Source organism: Eschrichtius robustus, chromosome 3 (genome assembly GCF_028021215.1).
Source record: "Eschrichtius robustus isolate mEscRob2 chromosome 3, mEscRob2.pri, whole genome shotgun sequence".
Classification (NCBI taxonomy): domain Eukaryota; kingdom Metazoa; phylum Chordata; class Mammalia; order Artiodactyla; family Eschrichtiidae; genus Eschrichtius; species Eschrichtius robustus.
The window spans coordinates 151,976,268-151,998,312 of record NC_090826.1 but is presented as its reverse complement, the minus strand read 5'-3'; positions in this window follow the sequence as shown (position 1 = coordinate 151,998,312).

Genomic DNA, 22,045 nt, shown 5'->3' with positions numbered 1-22,045 from the left:
TTAATTAATTTAAAAAAACAAAAACAACCGTTTAAAGACATGAAGACCCAGAGGCTCAGAAAACTAGCTATTTGCCCCAAATCACACAGGGAGTCTGTGGGGGAGAAAGATCACAACCTGAGTTTCTCCACCTTTTATTGCACTATTGCCACATTATTGCTTGATGATCAACAAAATATCTTAATTATCTACACAGAGAAAGGGACTTGGAAAGTGTTCTTTTGGTCCATATCTGTGTGACTGAAGTGCTTCTGACCAGACCTAGAGTCACATCTAAAAAGAGAAGAAAGAGTCCCAGATGGGGGACAAAGCTAGGTGAATGAGGCCTGGGTTTAATTGTCTGTATTTTGTTAATTGCACATTTTGCCTCTGTAAGTGCTGTTGTTCTCCCATTTTCAGAGTGTGAATTGCTCACTGGATTAAGGGATAGATAGAGCCTCTGCCTCTCTATTTCCTTATATATCAATCATCACCCACTGGTACACAATAGTCCTCAGAGGGTCAGGATTGTCTTCACTTGCCTTTTAGCTGCCAGTTAGCGATGAATAGAGATCCCAATTTTGTCATGAACACAAAGCCATCTGTGTGAGCTGGTCAATTGACTTGGTTGGCCCAGCATCAATGCTACACATGTCCCAGTTAACCTGGATGATGATAGGTGTTCAATAAATGTTTGCTGAACTGAAGGAGAGGGTCCTGTGTGACAGATATTGGGTTGAGTGCATTACACACATTATCTCATTGAATCTTCATAAGAATCACATAAGGTAGATATTAATTTCCAAATTTTTTCAGATAAGGAGATCAAGATTCTGAAGGATTGCATAACTTACCCACAGTCTTGTTCCTAAATAAGCTGAAATTTGTCTACTTGTAAAGACGTCATCTTTCTGCCATCTCAAGTTTCTTTTCTTGTTGGTTTAGAAAATGTGGTGTTCTGTGCTAAAAAGAAATGCCCTTGTGGGCAAATGAAAGGAAATGCACTGGGGTTCTGTAGATGATCCAAACCACAGCTGGTTGTGTAATAATTGTCTTTGAAAACCTGATTCTTTATTTGAATAAGCAGTTGTTTGGCAGCTGGAGGAGGAACTCCTAACAGTAGTGGGAATAACTAGAAGATGAATTTTGGAGCAAAATCATCCAGACATCCTGATACTGGATCTTTCTGATTTAATCTTGAGGTTTCCAAGTTGAGAAGAGAAAAATAAGACTTTACATCTATTAGCCAAGATTATCTGAAACACATCCTAGGTGGGTGCTATGAAGGAAGAACCTATCAGCCTTATAATTCAATTCTCAGTAGCTTCCTCAAGATGTTTCTTTGAAAGAATTATTTTAAATTCATGCATGTAGCATTATAGCGCTAAAGAAGCTCTTCACAAAAGAAAGCTAAAAAGACACAAAATCCTACCACTCCAGTAAATAACAACTATTTTCATTTATTTCTGCTCAGAACTTGTCCATTCAAAAACATAATTTTATATAATTTAAAGTATGGTACAGGTACAATTTCATTGTTTAATGTAAAATTATATAATAAATATTTTCTATGTTGAAAAATAAGCCTCATATTTATCATTTTAATCACTGCATAATGCTGTATCATACTACATTGATATTGTTATTATTTAACCATTCCTATACTGTTTAAATTGTTTCCAATTTCTCACTATTGTAAATAGTGCTACAATAGATTATCTTCATGTATGTAACATTTTCATTTATTAAGATTATTTACATAGGTTATATTCCCAGAAGTAAGATTACAGAGTCAATTTAGAATATATATTTTGAAGTTATTGATTCATATTGAAGTATTACTTTCCAAAAATATCCTACTACGGTAGCATTGCTGTCATTTGAATGTATGCAACAATTTCACAAAGGCCTCATCATTATTGACACTCTGTTTCTTTATTTTGTTTGTTTTTAATTTATATTTTAAATTGAAGTATGGCTGATTTCCAATATTATATTAGTTCCAGGTATACGATATAGTAATTCAATATTTTCATAGATTATACTCCATTTAAAGCTATTGCCCCATTTACCATTGCAACAAAAAGAATAAAATACCTAGGAATAAACCTACCTAGGGAGACAAAAGACCTGTATGCAGAAAACTATAAGACACTGATGAAAGAAATTAAAGATGATACCAACAGATGGAGAGATATACCATGTTCTTGGATTGGAAGAATCAATATTGTGAAAATGACTATACTACCCAAAGCAACTACAGATTCAATGCAATCCCTATCAAACTACCACTGGCATTTTTCACAGAACTAGAACAAAGCATCTTAAAATTTGTATGGAGACACAAAAGACCCCAAATAGCCAAAGCAGTCTTGAGAGAAAAAAACGGAGCTGGAGGAATCAGACTCCTTGACTTCAGACTATACTACAAAGCTACAGTAATCAAGACAATATGGTACTGGCACAAAAACAGAAACATAGATCAATGGAACAGGATAGAAAGCCCAGAGATAAATCCACACACCTATGGTCAACTAATCTATGACAAAGGAGGCAAAGATATACAATGGAGAAAAGACAGTCTCTTCAATAAGTGGTGCTGGGAAAACTAGACAGCTACATGTAAAAGAATGAAATTAGAATGCTCCCTAACACCATACACAAAAATAAACAGCCATAAAAAGAAATGAAATGGAGGTATTTGTAATGAGGTGGATGGAGTTAGAGTCTGTCATACAGAGTGAAGTAAGTCAGAAAGAGAAAAACAAATACAGTATGCTAACACATATATACGGAATCTAAGGAAAAAAAAAAAAAAAAGCCATGAAGAACCTAGTGGCAAGACAGGAATAAAGACACAGACCTACTAGAGAATGGACTTGAAGATATGGGGAGGGGGTGGGGTGAGATGTGACAGGGTAAGAGAGTGTCATGGACATATATACACTACCAAATGTAAAATAGATAGCTAGTGGGAAGCAGCCACATAGCACAGGGAGATCAGCTCGGTGCTTTGTGACCACCTAGAGGGGTGGGATGGGGAGGGTGGGAGGGAGGGAGATGCAAGAGGGAAGAGATATGGGAACATATTGTATGTGTATAACTGATTCACTTTGTTATAAAGCAGAAGCTAACACACCATTGTAAGGCAATTATACTTCAATAAAGATGTTTAAAAAAAATAAAAAATAAAAAAAAAAATTAAAAAAAAAAACTCAAAATGGATTCGAGACCTAAATGTAAGACCAGACACTGTAAAACTCTTAGAGGAAAACATAGGAAGAACACTCTTTGACATAAATCACAGCAAGATCTTTTTTGATCCACCTCCTAGAGTAATGGAAATAAAAACAAAAATAAACAAATGGGACCTAATGAAACTTCAAAGCTTTTGCACAGCAAAGGAAACCATAAACAAGACGAAAAGACAACCCTCAGAATGGGAGAAAATATTTGCAAATGAATCAATGGACAAAGGATTAATCTCCAAAATATATAAACAGCCCATTCAGCTCAATATTAAACAAACAACCCAATCCAAAAATGAGTAGAAGACCTAAATAGACATTTCTCCAAAGAAGACATACAGATGGCCACGAAGCACATGAAAAGATGCTCAACATCACTAATTATTAGAGAAATGCAAATCAAAACTACAATGAGGTATCACCTCACACCAGTTAGAATGGGCATCATCAGAAAATCTACAAACAACAAATGCTGGAGAGGGTGTGGAGAAAAGGGAACCCTCTTGCAGTGTTGGTGGGAATGTAAATTGATACAGCCACTATGGAGAACAGTATGGAGGTTCCTTCAAAAGCTAAAAATAGAATTACCTTACGACCCAGCAATCCCACTACTGGGCATATACCCAGAGAAAACCGTAATTCAAAAAGACACATGCACCCCAATGTTCATTACAGCACTATTTACAATAGCCAGGTCATGGAAGCAACCTAAATGCCCATCGACAGACGAATGGATAAAGAAGTTGTGGTACATATATACAATGGAATATTACTCAGCCATAAAAAGGAACGAAATTGAGTCATTTGTTGAGATGTGGATGGATCTAGAGACTGTCATACAGAGTGAAGTAAGTCAGAGAGAGAAAAACAAATATCGTATATTAACGCATGTATGTGGAACCTAGAAACATGGTACAGGTGAACCAGTTTGCAGGGCAGAAGTTGAGACACAGATGTAGAGAACAAACCAAGGGGGGAAAACCACGGTGGGGTGGGGATGGTGGTGTGCTGAATTGGGCGATTGGGATTGACATGTATACACTGATGTGTATAAACTTGATGACTGATTAAAAAAAAGAAAACAAAAACCAAAACAAAACAAAACAAAACAAAAAACAACAAAAAAAAGAGAGAATGCTGCAGTGGTTAAGCCACACATATCTGAGTCCAAGCCCTGGTTTCATCATTTACCAGCTGTATGTGATTGGGCAAATCACCTAATCTCTCTGTGCCTTAGTTTCTTAATCTATAAAATGGAACCATAGTGTATACCTCATGGGATTTTTGGTGGACTAAAATAATGTATATCAAATGCTTAGCATAGTACCTGACAAACAGCTATACTAAGCGTCTCCAAACTCAACGATTTTTGCCTTTATCAGAACGTGTTTGAGTGTGTACCTTCCAATATATGTTTATTTATAAAATTAAACAAATGTACAACTATTTTAAAATAGCATGTATGGTATAAAACATACACACACACACACACACACAAATAAAAAAAGCTATTGCAAAATAATGGCTATTTCTCTGTGCTGTACAGTATATCCTGTTGCTTATTTATTTTATACATAGTAGTTTGTAACTCTTAACTCCATACCCCTATGTTGCCCCTTCCCCTTTCCCTGTGCTCACTGGTAACTACTAGTTTGTTCTCTATACCTGTGAGTCTGTTTCTGTTTTGTCAGATCCCACATATAAGCGAAATATTCATCTTTTTCTGTCTTATTTCACTAAACATGATAGCCTCTGGGTCCATCCCTGTTGTTGCAATTGGCAGAATTTTATTCTTTTTAATGGCTGAGTTATATTCCATGTATAAACATACCACATCTCCTTTATCTGTTCATGTGTTGATGGACACTTTTAGGTTGCTTCCATATCTTGGCTTTTGTAAATAATGCTGCTCTGAACATTGGGGTGCATGTATATCTTTGAATTAATGTTTTTGTTTTCTTTGGATATATACCTAGCAGTGGAATTGCTGGATCATATGGTAGTTTTATTTTTAGTTTTTTGAGGAACCTCCATACTGTTTTCTATAGTAGCTGCATCAACTTACATTCCCACTAACAGTATACAAGTGTTCCCTTTTCTCCACATTTTTGCCAACATTTGTTATATGTGGTCTTTTTGATGATAGCCATTTTGACAGGTGTGAGGTAATATCTCATTGTGGTCTTGATTTGCATTTCTCTGATGATTAGTGATGTTGAGCATCTTTTCATGTGGCTACTGGCCATCTGTGTGTCTTCTTTGGAAAAATGTCTATTCATGTCTTCTGCACATTTTTAAATCAGGTTGTTTGGTTTTTTGGTATTGAGTTGTATGAGCTGTTTATGTATTTTGGATATTAACCACTTAGTCAAATCAATGGTGAATATTTTCTCCCATACAGTAAGCTGTCTTTTCCTTTGGTCAATGTTTTCTTTGCTGTGCAAAAGCTTTTAAGTTTAATTAGGTCCCATTTGTTTCTTGTTTATTTGTTTGTTTTTGTTTTTTCCTTTGTTTTTCTTCCTTTACCTTAGGAGACAGATCCAAAAAATATATTGTTACAGTTTATGTAAAAGAATGTTCTGCCTATGTTCTCCACTGAGAGTTTTATGGTTTACAGTTTTACATTTACAGTTAACCACTGTGCCACCAGGGAAGTCCTATACCAACTTTGATGAGAGATTTTATCATGAATGAATGTTGAATTTTGTCAAATGCTTTTTCTGTGTCTGTTGAGATGATTGTATGATTTTCATCGTTCCTTTTGTTAATGTGGCATATTACTTGATTGATTTGTGAATATTGAACCATCCTTCCATCCCTGAAGTAAACACCACTTGATCATGGTGTATGATCCTTTTTATATATTGTTGAATTTGGTGTGTTAATACTTTGTTGAGTATTTTTGCATCTATATTCTTCAGAGATATTGGCTTGTAATTTTCCTCTTTTTATAGTGTCTGTCTGGTTTTGGTGTCAGCATAATGTTGCCCTCATAGAATGAATTTGGGAGTGTTCTACCCTTTTTAACTTTTTGGAATAGTTTGAGAAAGATAGATATTAGCTCTTCTTTATATGTTTGGTAGAATTCTCCTGTGATGCCATCTGGTCCTAGGCTTTCATTTGCTAGGAGTTTTCTTATTAAAAACCCAATTTCACTACTAATGATCAGTTTGTTCAGATTGTCTATTTCTGCCTGATTCAGTCTTGGAAGGTTTTATGTTTCTAAAAATTTGTTCATTTCTTCTAGGTTGTCCATTTTGTTGGCATATAACTGTTCATAGTACTCTCTTATGAATTTTTTTATCTCTGTGATATCGGTTGTTAGTTCTTCTCTTTTATTTCTTATTTTGTTCATTTGTGTCCCTCTATTTTTTTCTTGATGAGGCTGGCTAAAAGTTTATCATTTTGTTTATCTTTAAAAAAAAAAAACTTTTGGTTTCATTGATCTTTTCTATTGTTTTTTTGGTCCCTATTTTATTTCCTCTTTGATCTTTATTATTTCCTTCCTTCTGTTAACTTTGGGCTTTGTTTGTTATTCTTTTCTCTAATTCCTTTAAATAGTAGGTTAGGTTGTTTATTTGAGATTTTTCTCGTTTCTAGAGGTAGGCCTGTATCACTATAAACTTCCCTCTTAGAACTGCTTTTGCTGCATCCCATAGATTTTGGAAAGTTATGTTTCCATTTTCATTTGTCTTAAGATATTTTCTGATTTCCTCTTTGATTTCTTCATTGACCCATTGGTTTTTGGTAGCATTTTGTTTAGTCTCCACATGTTTGTGCTTTTTCTATTTTTCTTCCTGTAATTGATTTCTAGTTTCATACCACTGTGGTTGGGAAAATGCTTGGTATATTTTCTATTCTCTTAAATTTGTTGAGACTTGTTTTGTGGCCTAGCATGTGCTCTATCCTGGAGAACATTCAATGTGCACATGAAAAGAATATGTATTCTGCTGTTTGAGGATGGAATATCCTATAGATATCTATTAAGACCAACTGGTCTAATGTGTCACTTAAGACCACTGCTTCCTTATTGATTTTCTATCTGGATTATCTGCCCATTGATGTAAGTGGGGTGTTAAAGTCCCTTACTAGTATTGTATTATTGTCAATTTCTCCCTTTATGTCTGCTAATATTGTTTTATATATTTAGGTGCTCCTGTATTGGGTGTGTATATGTTAATGAGTGTTATATCCTTTTCTTGTATTGATCCCTTTATAATCATATAACACCCATCTTTGTCTCTTATTATAGACTTTGAAGTCTATTTTGTCTGATATGAATATCGCTATTCCCACATTTTTGTCATTTCCATTTGCAGGAAATATCTTTTTCCATTCTTATTTTCAGTTAGTGTGTGTTTAGTTCTAAAGAGAATCTCTTGTAAGTAGCATATAGATGCATCTTGTTTTTTGGTCCAATCAGCCACTCCTTGACTTTTGATTGGAACATTTAGTCCATTGACATTTAAAGTGATTATTGACAGGTATGTACTTCTTTCTCTTGTGCTTTGATGATTTTCTTCAGTGGTAGCTTATGTTTCTTTCTCTCTAGTTTTTGATTTGTGGTTATCATGGGGTTCATATATGTTGACCTATAAACATTTCTACTTGTTTTAAACTCATAGTCATTTAATTTCAAACACATTTAAAGATCTACAATTTTACTCCCCTCCTCCATGTTTTGTGTTTTCAATGTTATATTTTACATTTTCATGTGTATCCCTTTACTGTTTATTGTAGTTATAGTTGATTTTACAGATTTTTGTCTTTTAATCTTTGTACTAGCTTCTTTAAGTGGTTGATCCTCAGCTTTTACTATATATTTGCCTTTACTATTGGGATTTTTCCATTCCTATATACTTAATTCTTGTTATAGCCTTTTCTTTTCCTTTTAGAGACGATACCTTTAATGTTTCTTTTAAAGCAGGTTTAGCATTGATTAACTTTTTAAATTTTTGCTTGTCAGAAAAGTCTTTAACTCTCATATTCTTGCTGGGTAGAGTATCCTAGATTGCAGGTTTTTCCCTTTCAGCACTTTGAATATATCATGTCACTCCCTTCTGGCCTACAAATTTTCTGCAGAAAAATCAGCTGACAGCCTTATGGGGGTTCCCTTGTATATGACTCTTTGTTTTTCTCTGGCTGCCTTTAGAATTCTCTCTTTATCTTTAAATTTTGCCATTTTAATTATGATATGTCTTAGTGTGGATCTGTTTGGATTCATCTTGCTTAGGACCCTCTGTGCTTTCTGTACCTGGATATCTGTTTCCTTCTTAAGTTTGGGAAGTTTTCAGCCATAGTTTTAGTAAATACATTTTTGAGCCCTTCTCTCCTCTATCTGGGTCTCCTATAATGCAAATGTTGTTACATTTGATGTTATCCTAGAGGTCTCTTAAACTGCTCTCATTTTTTTATTTGTTTTTCTTTCCGCTGTTCTGATTGGGGGGTTTCTATCATTCTGTCTTCTAGATCACTTATGCGTTCTTCTGTATCACCTAGTCTGCTATTAATTCCTTCCAGTATGTTTTTTTTTTTTCATTTTGGTTATTGTATTCTTCACTTCTGACTCGTTCTTTTTCATATGTTCTAATTTCCTGTTAAAATTCTCACTGTGTTCATCTATTCTTTTCCCTCATTCTGTTAGCATTCTTATTACTAATGTTTTGAACTCTTTATCTGGTAAATTGTTTATCTCTATTTCACTAGTTGTGTTTTCAGGGTTTTTCTCTTGCTCTTTCAATTGAAACAAATTCCTATGTCTTCTCATTTTTCTTATCTTTCTCTGTCTCTATAAAATTATGTGAAACAGTTACATATTGTAGTCTTGAAGGGGTGTCCTTATATGGGAGAATCCCAATACAGTCTGCATGTGCCCCAGTGGCTTTGGTGGGAGAGCTGTATTTGACATAAACACAGGTCACATCTTTCCTCAGGGAGTGCTGGCAGCTATCACCTTGGTAGGAGGTGGGACTGGAGTTGGATGGGCCAGGGCCAGAGCCAGTGTGAGCTGGGGCTTCTCCTCTGCTCAGTGGCTGTCACTTCCCTATATAGAGTAGGGTCAGGTCCCAAGATGCTGGAGTAGAAACCCTGAAAGTCAAGTTCGAGCTGGCTCTGTTTCCTCTAAGTGTATAATTCTCCCTGCTCCCAGTACCAGCACACTTGCCCCAGAAGTGAGCAGTGCTGCAGCAATGGAGCTGGTGCAGGTGCTCGATATGGGTTGGGGCACAGGCTGTGTCAGCCCCAGTCATAGTCAGCAACCCAGACCACTTCTCATGCATTGCCTGTATCAGCAAAAGTAGCGGCTGCCCTACCACTGCTCAGATGATGCTCCAGGCCTGAGCTGCCTTTGTACCTCACAGCTGAGCTATCCCCTCAGCCATAGAAGCCCTCATTACAGTGTGGTCCTATGTCACATAGCAAGCTGGGCTGGAGCGTTTACTCGGGCTCAGGTCAGGGCACACACTAGGGTGGATGGGAGAAATTGGTCAGGGACCCATGCAGTTTCAGTCTACCCTCTCCACCTTATTTCAGGAATAAGCAAGTGTGTGTCCTCCTCATGAGCAGAATCCAGACTTCTCACAGCCCACCTATTAATCCTGCTTGTCCTCCAACTAGCCGAAGGGACTCGCCTTCCAGTGTCAGACACCAGTGCTGAGGCACCCTATATGTGCTCCAACCCTCACCCCCAGGGTGGCTCTCTTCCTGTGTAATCTCCCTTTTCCTCTGAGTCCCTTCCCACAGGCACAGGTCCCTAACCGACCACTTCTCTATCCTTCTATCTGATTCCGTATGGATCTTTCTTACAGCCTTGCTTATAGATGAGTCTTTCTGCCAGTCTCCAGTTAGTCTTTGGTGAGAACTGTTCCATGTGTATATGTATTTTTGTTGTGCTCATGTGGGGAGGTAAATTCCGTGTCCTCCTACTCGGCCATCTTGATCTCTTTCCTTGACACTCTATTTTCTTTTTTCTAATCTGGTTGATGTAAAATCTCAGTTCATTTTTCATCTTTTCACCCATCCATTTGGACTTTAACTCTGACCACATACTTCTCTGCAACTTCTGGCTTATATCTCTTTACCTTACTAATCTATAATTTTGTTTGAGCTCCTACAATTTAGTTGGTATTTTATTATATGTATTGAAATACAACAGCAGAGAATATAGGTTTTCTGCTCTCAAGTACCTTTCAGTCTAGGGTATCAAATAAGGCAAAAAAGAAAAAGGAAATAATGGTACCACATGAGAAAGCTTTATTGGAAATAAGTTCAGGGACTAAGGGAGGAGTGTGAGGGAGGTGACAAACCAAATATTGAAAAGGAAGAGAAGGCTTCCTGTAAGAAGTAACATCAAAATTGAAACTTGAAGGACAAGTTGGAGTTAGAAAGATGAAGAACAAGTGTGGAGGGAGATGGAGTATCCCCCATTGGGGGACTGAAGAAAGTGTTTGCAATACAGGCAAATAACATGGACACAGGCTCAGAAGCAAACAAGAGCAAGTCTAAGTGCATAAACACATAGCTTAATATCACTAACCATAACTCCCAGGCATCAGATATTGGTGAGATGAGTCCCAGATCCATTCCTCATCTCCCACCCCACCCTCATGGATGTCATCTCTCTATTTAGTGGCCATTATGCACAACTGTTCATTTTCTCCCCTCACAGCAACCTCTGCCAACTTTTAATTGCACTCACAAATGGAGAAATTGAAAACCTGTCTTGTTCCTGGGTTGATATGGAGTGATAAGCTGGGAAGCATCTGCCTGGGCATGTTTTCCTTTGTATGTTGGAACAGAAAAGAATATGCATAGATAAGCAGTGCAAGCAAAATGCAAACCCAGCAGTGACTATAAAAGCATGGTCTGTCTTGTGTCTCCACCCCAGGCAAGTCCTTCAATTCATTCCTTCAGACATCACTCAGAAATTGCCAGTGTGGTTTCCCACTGTCAGACTGTACTGCAGCCCTGTACATCTCTTCACTACAAAGTGGGAGATGAGACAGAGACAAAGAGAGAAATGGTTTTACTGTGCTTGGGAAGTTAAGCACACACTGGGTTAGAATTTCATTTCTACTGAATTAAAAGCTCTGGCTTAGCATGGATGGCACAGTGATGCTCCTTTAATTACACAAAATAAATAAAACACAAAGGTTTTCCTGTTTGCTTTGGAGGACATTCATGCACACATGTTCTGCCTCTCTCCTGTCTAGGAATATTAGCCCCTCTCTTATTGCCTTTGTACTACCCTAAAGCTGCAAGGATTGACCTTATCCTCAAATAAAGTCATAAAATTGTTGAATTCCTTGGGTACCAGCCCCTGAAATCTCCACAAATCCACAGTTCCATCAAGTCCCAATACCTGGGGAGAACAGACAGCACCCCCAGCTTGTGGCAACTTGGATTCAGTGACCGCTGGGGTAACATCTGCTAAGTGGGAATAAAGATATACCTTAGAATAGTGTGATTCCTGGCTGGCTGACATTCTCCTGCTGGCCCTTCACAACTTCTGGAACTTCTACACAGGTAAAGATTTGTCATGATTGTGTGATAACTTGCCTGGCACGTTGCAACTTCTCATCATGCCCAATGTTTGCTGCAGTCCCAGAACAGTTACTATACCCCTTCTCAAGCTCATCCTCTAACTAGCAAAGGGATTTTGAAAGGCACTATAGAGTACAAGGGCTTTCTATTTTGTTTTTTAACCTAAGTTATGTTTTAAATGTATGTGTTACCAGTATTTTATGTAAGTTATGCCTCAAAACCCCAAAATTCAACAACTGCCACTAAAATGTATTAATATATCACTCTATGTCTAACCTAGCCACCTAAGACTCACCTCCTTTTGGAAACTTTTTCTGCCCTCCACAGTTTCTCCAGATATGCAGGGGTTTTACTGCACTCAAGACAGTCTTCTGTTACAGTGCTATGACCCTTTCTTGCATTGACTTGTTTACATGTCTAACTTTCCTACTGCACTATAAGCTACCTGTGGCAGGTTGCATTTTCTAAGATGGCCACAGAAAATATCTTCCATCATACGTGTTCTTGTACAATGTGATCTCGACACACCTTTCATCAAGAGATGGGATTTATGTTCACTTCCCCAGAATCTATTTGGGCTGTGATTTTCTTGTAACCAATAGAATGCAGTAGGAGTGATACAACCTGACTTCTAAGAAAAGGTCAGAAAAGGCAACACAACTTTTGCTTATAGTTAGGACATTCTCCTTTGGAGTCATATTAGAAACCCAATACATGAAAAGGCCACATGAACACTGGCCAATAGCCCCAGCTGAGGTCCCAGACAACCAACAGATTCTACTGCCAGACATGTGATGCTAAATACAACTTCAGATGATTTCAGCCCTCAGCCATCTGGTCACACTCAGCCTGGAGTTTGTCAGCTGAGACCACAGACATTGTGGAGTAGAGTCAAGTCATCCCCACCATGCCCTCTGAATTCCTGATTCACGGAAACTGTGAGAAAAATAGAGAAAAGCACAAAGCTTTGGAGTGGCTTATTATGAAGCAATGGTTTACTGGAATACTGCTAAGGATAGGAATAATACCATGCATGATTATATTCCCAAAGTAAGTTTTCAAAATATATTGATTGTATCAATGAATGCAGATAGGTGTTTTAAAGAGTGTGTTCAATCATGAACTAAGATATGAGATGTGCCAAGAGTGCACCCCCCACCACAGAATATCTCCTAAGATACTGAGCCCAGGGAAAATGGGAGTAAAAGTTAAAATATTATCAGAATTTATCAAGTAAATCTACCTTTTTCCAGTCATAAATTGGCCTTGCTTTAGGATGATATGGATTTGCAAGCGGGATAAGAATGTTAATTGTTGATATCTAATAATTCATGGATTCCTTACTTTGCAGCTTATTTTATGATTTCTTTAATTTGGGTTGGAATTGCAAAGGAACAGAGTAAAGATTAGGTATGGTATATTTCTCATCTCTCTTGGATAGTTTCCCAGAGGTTCAGACTGAAATGGCTCGAGGTCTTTTCCTATGAAAAAAATTTGAAACAGATGGTTAAATGTTTGGTATCTCTGATTAAACAACAAAAATATAGGTTTTCTTTTTAAAAGAAAGAGGGAGAGAGAGAAAAGAAGAGAAGAAGACAGATATCAAGGAAGTGACTAAGAAAGAAATCCAGTTAATTATATCAATTTCTGAGTACATCCCTGTGAAATGATGGAGATTCAGGACAAAGGGGAAAAAAGGAAATGAAAAAAAAATCAACAACCACAACCATTTTTAGGACTAGAGTTTTGTTTTTGTTTTTATTTTTTCCCTTATTCCTCCCTGGGCTAATTAGACACTGGAGTATATCTTGTGGCAATACACCAGCAGACACTTTTGTACTTGGGATTCTGATTTGGACCACTGCTTTTACATAAACCTTTGTAATGGGGCCTGCCAACTCTGTGATGCTGGGGAATTATCCCTCTAGGTAGAACAAATGTTGTTTAATTTGCTGCATGGAAGTTTCTTTAAATAAATCATACATTCATGGAGGCAGAGGAAATTAACAAGAAACTTTGCCTAGAAGGCTAGACATATTGTACAAGACTTCAAATAACCTGGAGTGCACTTTGCAATTCAGAAGATGTATATATTCCTGGATGTGCAAAGGCAACACTGTATATGTATATATACACACACACACATAGAGTGGTAGCTATTTACAGATATTTGTGTACATATATGTATGAATACAAATTTGATCTTTATGCTTATATACACTTTTTCCTTCTCTAGAATGAAAAACCAAAACAAAAGTCTGTCTTTCAGTGAAATCTCATTGCACTCATACCTCTGAATCATGTTTATTGATTTAAACAATCATCTGAGTGACTGATGGGAATTGTGCTTGATGCTAGGAGAGCAAGAAAAATAAAACATGATTCCTGTTCTCAAGCAACTCAATTCAATTTGGAAAATGGAGAAAACTCAAGCTGTCCTCAAGACAAACTTTATCTGTGCAATATATCCAGTGGTCTCAGAGTTGCACTCAACTCAAAAAGTATCTGTTTAGCACTTATTATGTGCCAGTCCCTGTGCTTACTGTTTCAGTTACAAAAAGAAGTAAGGCACTGTCCATCCAAGAGAATGTAATATAAAAGAGGGAAAGAGAAATGCAGACCAATAATTATAATCCAGTGAGAAATGTGCAAGAATAGAAGTGTATATAAAGCGGGGAAACAGCGTGCAGGAGGGAGTGATTAACTTAGATTGGAGTGTGAAAGAGGAAAAGGGAAGGATTAAAGGCATAAAAAAGCCTCACAGGGACAGTAACATTAAAGCTGGGTTTTGAAGAATAAATAGGAGTTCCAAAGAGAAGTCATTGATGAAACATTCCATGTTGAGAGAACAAGATATGAATGACATGGTGATATAAAATAACATGGTTGATTTAGGGAACTCCAAATAGTTTATTGTTGTTGGAGTGAAGACAATGTGTGACTAGGGCAAAAGGTGAAAGGAAAAGATGAGAAAAAAATGGAGAAAGTGTAGAAAAGTCTGGAGAAGTAGGCAGAAATAAAGTCATGTTACTCTTCTGGTTGTAAATAGCTGGATGGTTTAAACAGTAGATGAAGAGTATTGATGGTGATCACCATGAACAGTCTCTCTTGATTGCCTTCCAGTAGTGGGGAGCTGGACCACATTCAAGGTGGCAGCTCCAGAGGCAAACCAAGTTAGCAAAGAATAGGAAAACCAAGCAACTCTAGAAGAGTTGGACAAATCTACAATGTTTATCCTGAAGAAATGATTTAGTTTAACAGTAAAAGCTGTCTTCAAATATTTCTACAAGAGCAGTTAGATTTATTTCATGAAACTTTTTAGAGGGCTGGGCTAGGGATAATGAGTGGGATGTTACAAGAAGTACATTTTGACTCCATATAAGGCAGAACTTTCTAACATTCAGAGCTGTTCAGAAATTAGCTGGGCTATGCTGAGAGCTGGTAAGCTCCCCATAGCTGAAGTGTGCAAGCAGAGGTGCATCACACTTGTCAGGGATGTTGTTGAGGGAATTACAGTGAGGGCTGGGTGGATATAGGTGACCTTCTCCAAGTCAAAGATTCTATTATGAGGATCAGAAATGCAAATATATTAAAGGGCCAGGTAGGTAACATCAATAAATAAAGTATCCACACGAGAAAATAGGGATTGGCGGGGTTATGGCTAACTATACACACAGTTTGTAATAATGTTCACAGTTCTTTTTTTTTTTGATTAAATGACATATGGGTCAAACAAAACCTGTCTGTGGACCTAATTTGGCCTGCTGACCTCCTTTCTGTGCCTTCTTATTTGTCCTGAGATCTGGATTCTGCTCTAAACTCTACCACTCAATTGCTACATATAATGTCTGATCTTAGATCATTTATAGATCTCAGTTTCTTCATCTGTTCTATGAGAAGCATAGATGACCACTGCGTCCTGCTTCAGGTCTAATTTATCTCCTAACTCAGGTAAAAGCAGAAATTCAGAAGGATGGAACAAAGCTTAGTAGACAGGAAGCATTATTCTTGTTGTGCCTTTATTACTTAAAATAGTACTGTTTGCTTACAGAACTCTGTACCGGGATGAATAGAGATGAGTTCTTTGAGAGTAAGTACTATGTGTTAATCAGCTTCCTCTTGTTTTTTTTTTTTTTTCCTCTGTTTTCAATATTAAAAATATACAGAAAAACATGGAGAGAAATCAACCTGTGCACCCAACAACAGAATTAATAAATTTTATATGTGCATGATATACCATTTTTATAATAAAATATTAAAGATGTGACTAAATCTGCTGTGTATGACTCTGCAGTCTCATTCACTCCCTTTCTCTGCCCTCCGTGTATTTATACTTGGACCATATAAGTACCATAAACAGTTTATAGAATTTTCATGTCCTAAAAGCTGACTTAAATGGTATCATATTCTACATACCTATATGTACTACATAATGCTTCGTTCACTCATTGGTGCAATCTTAGACTCATCCACATTGATACATGTAAATGTAATTCACTAATTTTAATTGCTAAATGGCATTACATCCTATTACAATACCAAAATTTTTTCCCTTAAAATCCTTCCAATTATCTGCTTATTTAAAAAAATGCATTAAATATCGTTACACACATTTTTCTTTATATGTAAGTTTACCTGGAAGTGAAATTGCTGGGTCATCAGGTACTTATAGGTCTGTTTTACTAAATATTGCCATCTTGCTCCAACGTTTGTGTGCCAGTTTACACTCTATTCTGCAGGATATATGAATTTGTATCTTGTGAAATCTGGTCACCATTTGGTATTCTCAGACTTTTATAAATTTTGCCAATCTGATGGGTGAGAAACATCATTAAAATTTTAAATTACATTTTTCTGATTAATGAAGTTGGGCATATTTTCATCTTTATTGGCAATTCCAGCAACTCTTCTATGAATAACCTGTTCATATCTTTGCTTGCTGTTCAACAGAATTATTTTTCTTTTGCGGGGAGAGGGGCACGATTCTACATAGTGGTTAGCAGCAGACACTCTGAACTGCTTTAGTTTCGATTCCAAATGTGTCATTAACAGTTGCTTGTACTTGGATATGTTACTTAAATTCTCTGTGGCTCAGTTTCTTCATCTGTAAGATAAAGATAAAAATAGTGTCTCATAGGATTATTATAGTGGTTAAGGGAGTTAATACATAATAACCACTTAGAACAGATCCTGTCATAGAGTAAATGCTTAATAAATGTTAGCTATCATCATTATCTTACTGTTGGTGAAGTGTTCTTTATATATTTTGGAGAGATTCTTTGTTATGTATGTTACAAAAAATCTTTGTGGTTTGGCTTTGTCAACTTTTGTCATGCAGGCATTTAAAATTTTAATGTAAATGAATCAATTTTCTTTACAACTTGTGCTTTTTTCCCATGTATCTAAACATATTCTTCTTCACAGGATCATAAAATTGTCCTTTTATTTTAAAACTATTTTTTAACAAATCTAAGCCTTTAATCTACCTGGAATTTATTTTTTTATATAGAGGTAATGATCTAATTCTCTTTCTTGCCATACAGATAGCCAATTATTCCAATAAGTTTCAACTTTTGAGGCCAACTCTCTCATAAACCAAATATACACATAAGCCAGAGTCTATTTCTAAGCTATCGAGTTTGTCTAATTAATCTATTTTTAACCCTACAAAATGCCATACTGTGTTTTGTTTTTTTTTTAATTAATTAATTTATTTATTTATTTTTGGCTGTGTTGGGTCTTCGTTTCTGCGTGAGGGCTTTCTCCAGTTGCGGCGAGCAGGGGCCACTCTTCATCGCGGTGCGCGGGCCTCTCACTGTTGCGGCCTCTCGTTGCGGAGCACGGCTCCAGACGTGCAGGCTCAGCAGTTGTGGCGCACGGGCTTAGTTGCTCCGTGGCATGTGGGATCTTCCCGGACCAGGGCTTGAACCCGTGTCCCCTGCATCGGCAGGCAGACTCTCAACCACTGCGCCACCAGGGAAGCCCTGCCATACTGTTTTAATCACTATAGATTTAAAATAATTCTTGATATCTAGAAGAGCAAATTCCCCGAGTTCTTCTCATAGCTGCCCTGCCTATTTCTGAACATCTGCTCATACACAGGAATTTTAAATAAGTTCACCAAATTTCATGAAAAAAATCTAGTGAGATTTTTATTGGAATTACATTAACTTTGTAGGTCAATTTGAGTAATAATTTATAGTACATGTCCCTGATATTGAGCTTGTATATGCATTAACAAAATGTTTTTATCTTATTTGATTTTATAATTTTCTTCCATAAAAGTATTAAATACTATTTTCTATATTTTTTCCTTGGGTACCGTGTAAATTTGAATGTAATTGTGAATGGAATTTTTAATAAGTTTCTATTTTCCAATAACTGTTAAATAAAATCTTACATTTTAATCATTTTTGTATGTTGATCCTATTTCCAGCAAACTTCCTGAACTTTTTTAATCTAAGTGGTTTGTCTGTGGATTCTTTTCTATTTTGTATGCAATCATCTGCAGATAACAATTGTGCCTCTTTCTTTCCAATAATTATAACCTTTAATTCTTTTTACTGTGTTTCTGAATTGGCTAGAGCTTCCAGTAATTGCTATATAGAAGTGGTTTTAGTGAATAGCTTCTTGTCTTGAATTTAATGTGAATGTTTCTAAAATCTGAAAATCTAAAATATAGCAATTGCTATGGGTTTGGGGTAGATGTGCTTTATCAGGTTAAGGAAGTTTGTTTCTATTGTTAATGTACTATTTTTTTCACCTTAATTTATGGACAGGTACTGATTTTTATAGAATATTTTTCTAGATCCATTGAGAGGCTCACCTTTTCTCCCTTTTTTCTGTTACTGTGTTGAATAATATAAATAGATTTTCTATTTATTTACCTGTTTTACTTATTTTTAATGTTGATGCATCTTCTCATTCTTGGGATGAACCCTGTTTTATCATGACGTACTCTAAGTACAAGTCTGGATTTGCTAACATGTTATCACAATTTGTTCATCTACATGGTAGTGAAACTGAACAATTAATATTATTTCTCATATTTTCTGTGCCTAATTTTGATATCACATGTAGGTAGTTTGCCCTTTTTTTTCATTCACTAAAACAGATTGTGTAAGATAGGAACTATGACTTACAGTTTTTGGTAAAATTTCTCCATAAAATTGTGTGGGCTTGATGTATTTTATAGGAAGAAATTTTTTACTGATTCAATTATTTTTTTTACCATAGATTATTATTTTTCCAACAAATTTTTGGGAAAGTCCACTTGTATTTATTTTAATATACTGTAATAAGATAAAATGTCTTCTATGATATCAATTATTAGAAAATTTTGAGAACTTTTGTAATCTTACCATGTATGATCAACTTTCTAAAACAATACATGTATGCTTAAAAATCATATGTGCTCCCTATGCCTTGGACATAAGAATAAAGCTATGTTATGTTGTGTTATGTGTGTTGCATTACATTATATTCCATATGTATATGAGAGAGAACAACTTTGTTAAAATCTTCTGCATTGTTACAAATATTGAGTCCTTGATCTATCAGTTTCTAAAATACGTGTTAAAATATTTACACAAGTATTATATATTTCTAGATTTCTTCTTGTAATACTATCAGAATTTATTTTATAGATTTATATATATATATGTATAAATATATGATAGTAGTAGTTTCAATTATATTATCAGTGTATTTTATCAGATGCAGCTTGGGTTCTCTGGGAAGCAGACACTCAGCAATTAGCGTGCAAGATGTTTATTAGGGAGGACTCTTGCAATCAAAGCCTGTAGAAGGGCAGGGAAGGAAATGGCATTAGACAGAAGGAGATGAGCTGTGATGCAGTCTCAATAAAGATCTAAGATGACCCCATGAAGAGTTATGGAGCTAGGGTAGTCTTTTGGAGTTGCCTCCAGTTAAAACAAGGGTGCCGGGTCTTTATTCCTTTTGTCTGATCAGTCATTGGATTCAGGCTTCCCTGGAAAGAAGTGTGCTTTGGGGTGAAGCAGGTTTTTCCATAGATGTAATCTCCCAGTAGAAGTTTATAGCTGAGGGCCATCTTCCAACAGGACCCCTAGAAGTAAGGAGGAGTAAGTCCTTCATTACTAAGAGAGATCTGGACAGGACAGTACATATTCCCCACAGTCCATACCTTACACTGCTCAGATCCACTTTTTTTGTATAGATTTTTGGGACTAACTCTTCTAGCATTCCAGTGGGCCTCTATCCCTGGGGAAAACTTAGAAAAAAAAATTAGTGGAATAAACTACAGTCCCCACCATTGGAGCTGATCCCAGGGCCATAACCAATCCTCATTATCTCCATTCTCCACCGTCTATTATAAATTCCCCTCATCCTCAGTTAGCACCTCTCGTGGTCTGGAGATTTACCTGGTGTTGTGAACTAGACCTTCATTCCTGTGGGGTCGAATCCTTTCCTGGTTACCATGACCTTCTCAGGCCAGAATTATTGAACTTGTCCATTTGTTGTGAAAATTTGGTATTGGAGTACTAAGAGATATCCAAGCTTATCACCTGATCGCTAAATATAGTCCTCCTTCTCCCAAAAGGTAACAGCATCCTTATCTACTCTTGCCAAGATGGCAATTCATTTTCTTAAAGCCTGGTACCTTGGCATGAGCTGTCCAAAGTGCATAGGCAGCAGCCAAAGCTAGAACCCTTTCAAAGCTGGTAGGCTTTCATGTCATTTTACCAGACTAGTATTTCCACATGTTGTTCCCGGGTGTGAAATATGCTGCCCCTAGCACCCAAAGAAGCATGCCAGGAATTTCACTTCCTTTTTCATGCTGAGAAATACAAGTTTCAATAATTTATTCTTTATTGTGGGATGGGGGGATGATTCTTAGAATGTCATAAGCAACAGACACCTAAAATTTTACTGAAGTTGCAGGCCCTGAATGTTCATAGGGGTTATCTCCAACTTTCTGGAACACCTGCTTCTTAACAAAGCCCCCAACTAGTATCTGCTTTGAGCCCATATGGTTCCATTAGCGTGACGTCATCAATATCATGAACAAATATGATATTCTGTGTGAATAGCCAGATAATCTACATCTCTTCAAACTACATTTTGACAGGGGGCAGAAGTGTTAACACAGCACTGGAGCAAACCTGTAATGTATTCTGTTGTCATATTTAAGTAAGTGAAAACTCTATCTTTTCTTCTTTTCTTAAGGAGAGAAAAGAATGTGTTTGCCAGATCAATGGCTGCGTACAATATATCTGATGCATGTTAATCTGTTCTAGTAAAGATACTACATCTGCTATTGGACATAATGCCTGGCTGTGTTTGCAGTAATCCACTATCACGCTTCAGGATACATCTTGTTTTTGTAGTGTGCGATTGCTGAATAAAATGATGACGGCCGGGAATCATCCCTGCATTCTTTAATGGATTTTAAAGGTGGTACTAATTTCAGCCATTCATTTTGGACTATGATTTATTTTCTAATTTACTATCTTTAAATAGTGATGGGAGATGAGGTAGTTTCATTGGCTTCCACTTGGCTTTTTTCACTAGAAAGCTCTTATCCTACGGACCAAGGACCCAATGTAGAGGTTGTGCTGACTCCCAAGTGTATCTATTACAACTATAAATTGGGGTCTGGGGAAATGAGCACTAGCTAAGTTCACAGACACAGTGGACCCACTGTGAGCTTACCTTGGCTATCACATGTTTCCACTCTAACAGAGGGGCATAATAACACTTTGGCATCAATATTAACTTGAACCCTGAATCCAACAATCCTCAAAATGCTTGAATATTCTTCTTTCCCTAGTTACCCAATAAATGGCAGCAGGTCCCTTTGGGAAAGGTTTGAGAAAGCCATTGCCATGTATATTTGTCATGATATTGCAGGGGCCTTCCTCTGAGCCAGTCTCTTCTCTAGTCAGTGGGTCTGTGTCTGAAAACTGGATATTGGACTGAGGATTATAATTTTTATTAGAATGATTGCTCTCAGCCTTATGATTATCATCCTCAATTTTCTTTTTACTTTACAGATAGAATCATACTCATGTTGGTGCCCATATATTTTGCCCCTAGGGATGCCACACTCTCTTAACAATGTCTGTAACTTTCTAAATATCAGGCTCCCTGGCTGTTCTTACAGCCATGTCACTTATTGTAATAATTGTGCTTACCTGGCTTCTGAGTAGAAAATTTTGCCGTCTGGCCTCTATTGTTTGCAGTCAGAGTGTTTTAGGGATCCCCTGTGCTATGTGTTAATGAGCCTAGTTCTGCAG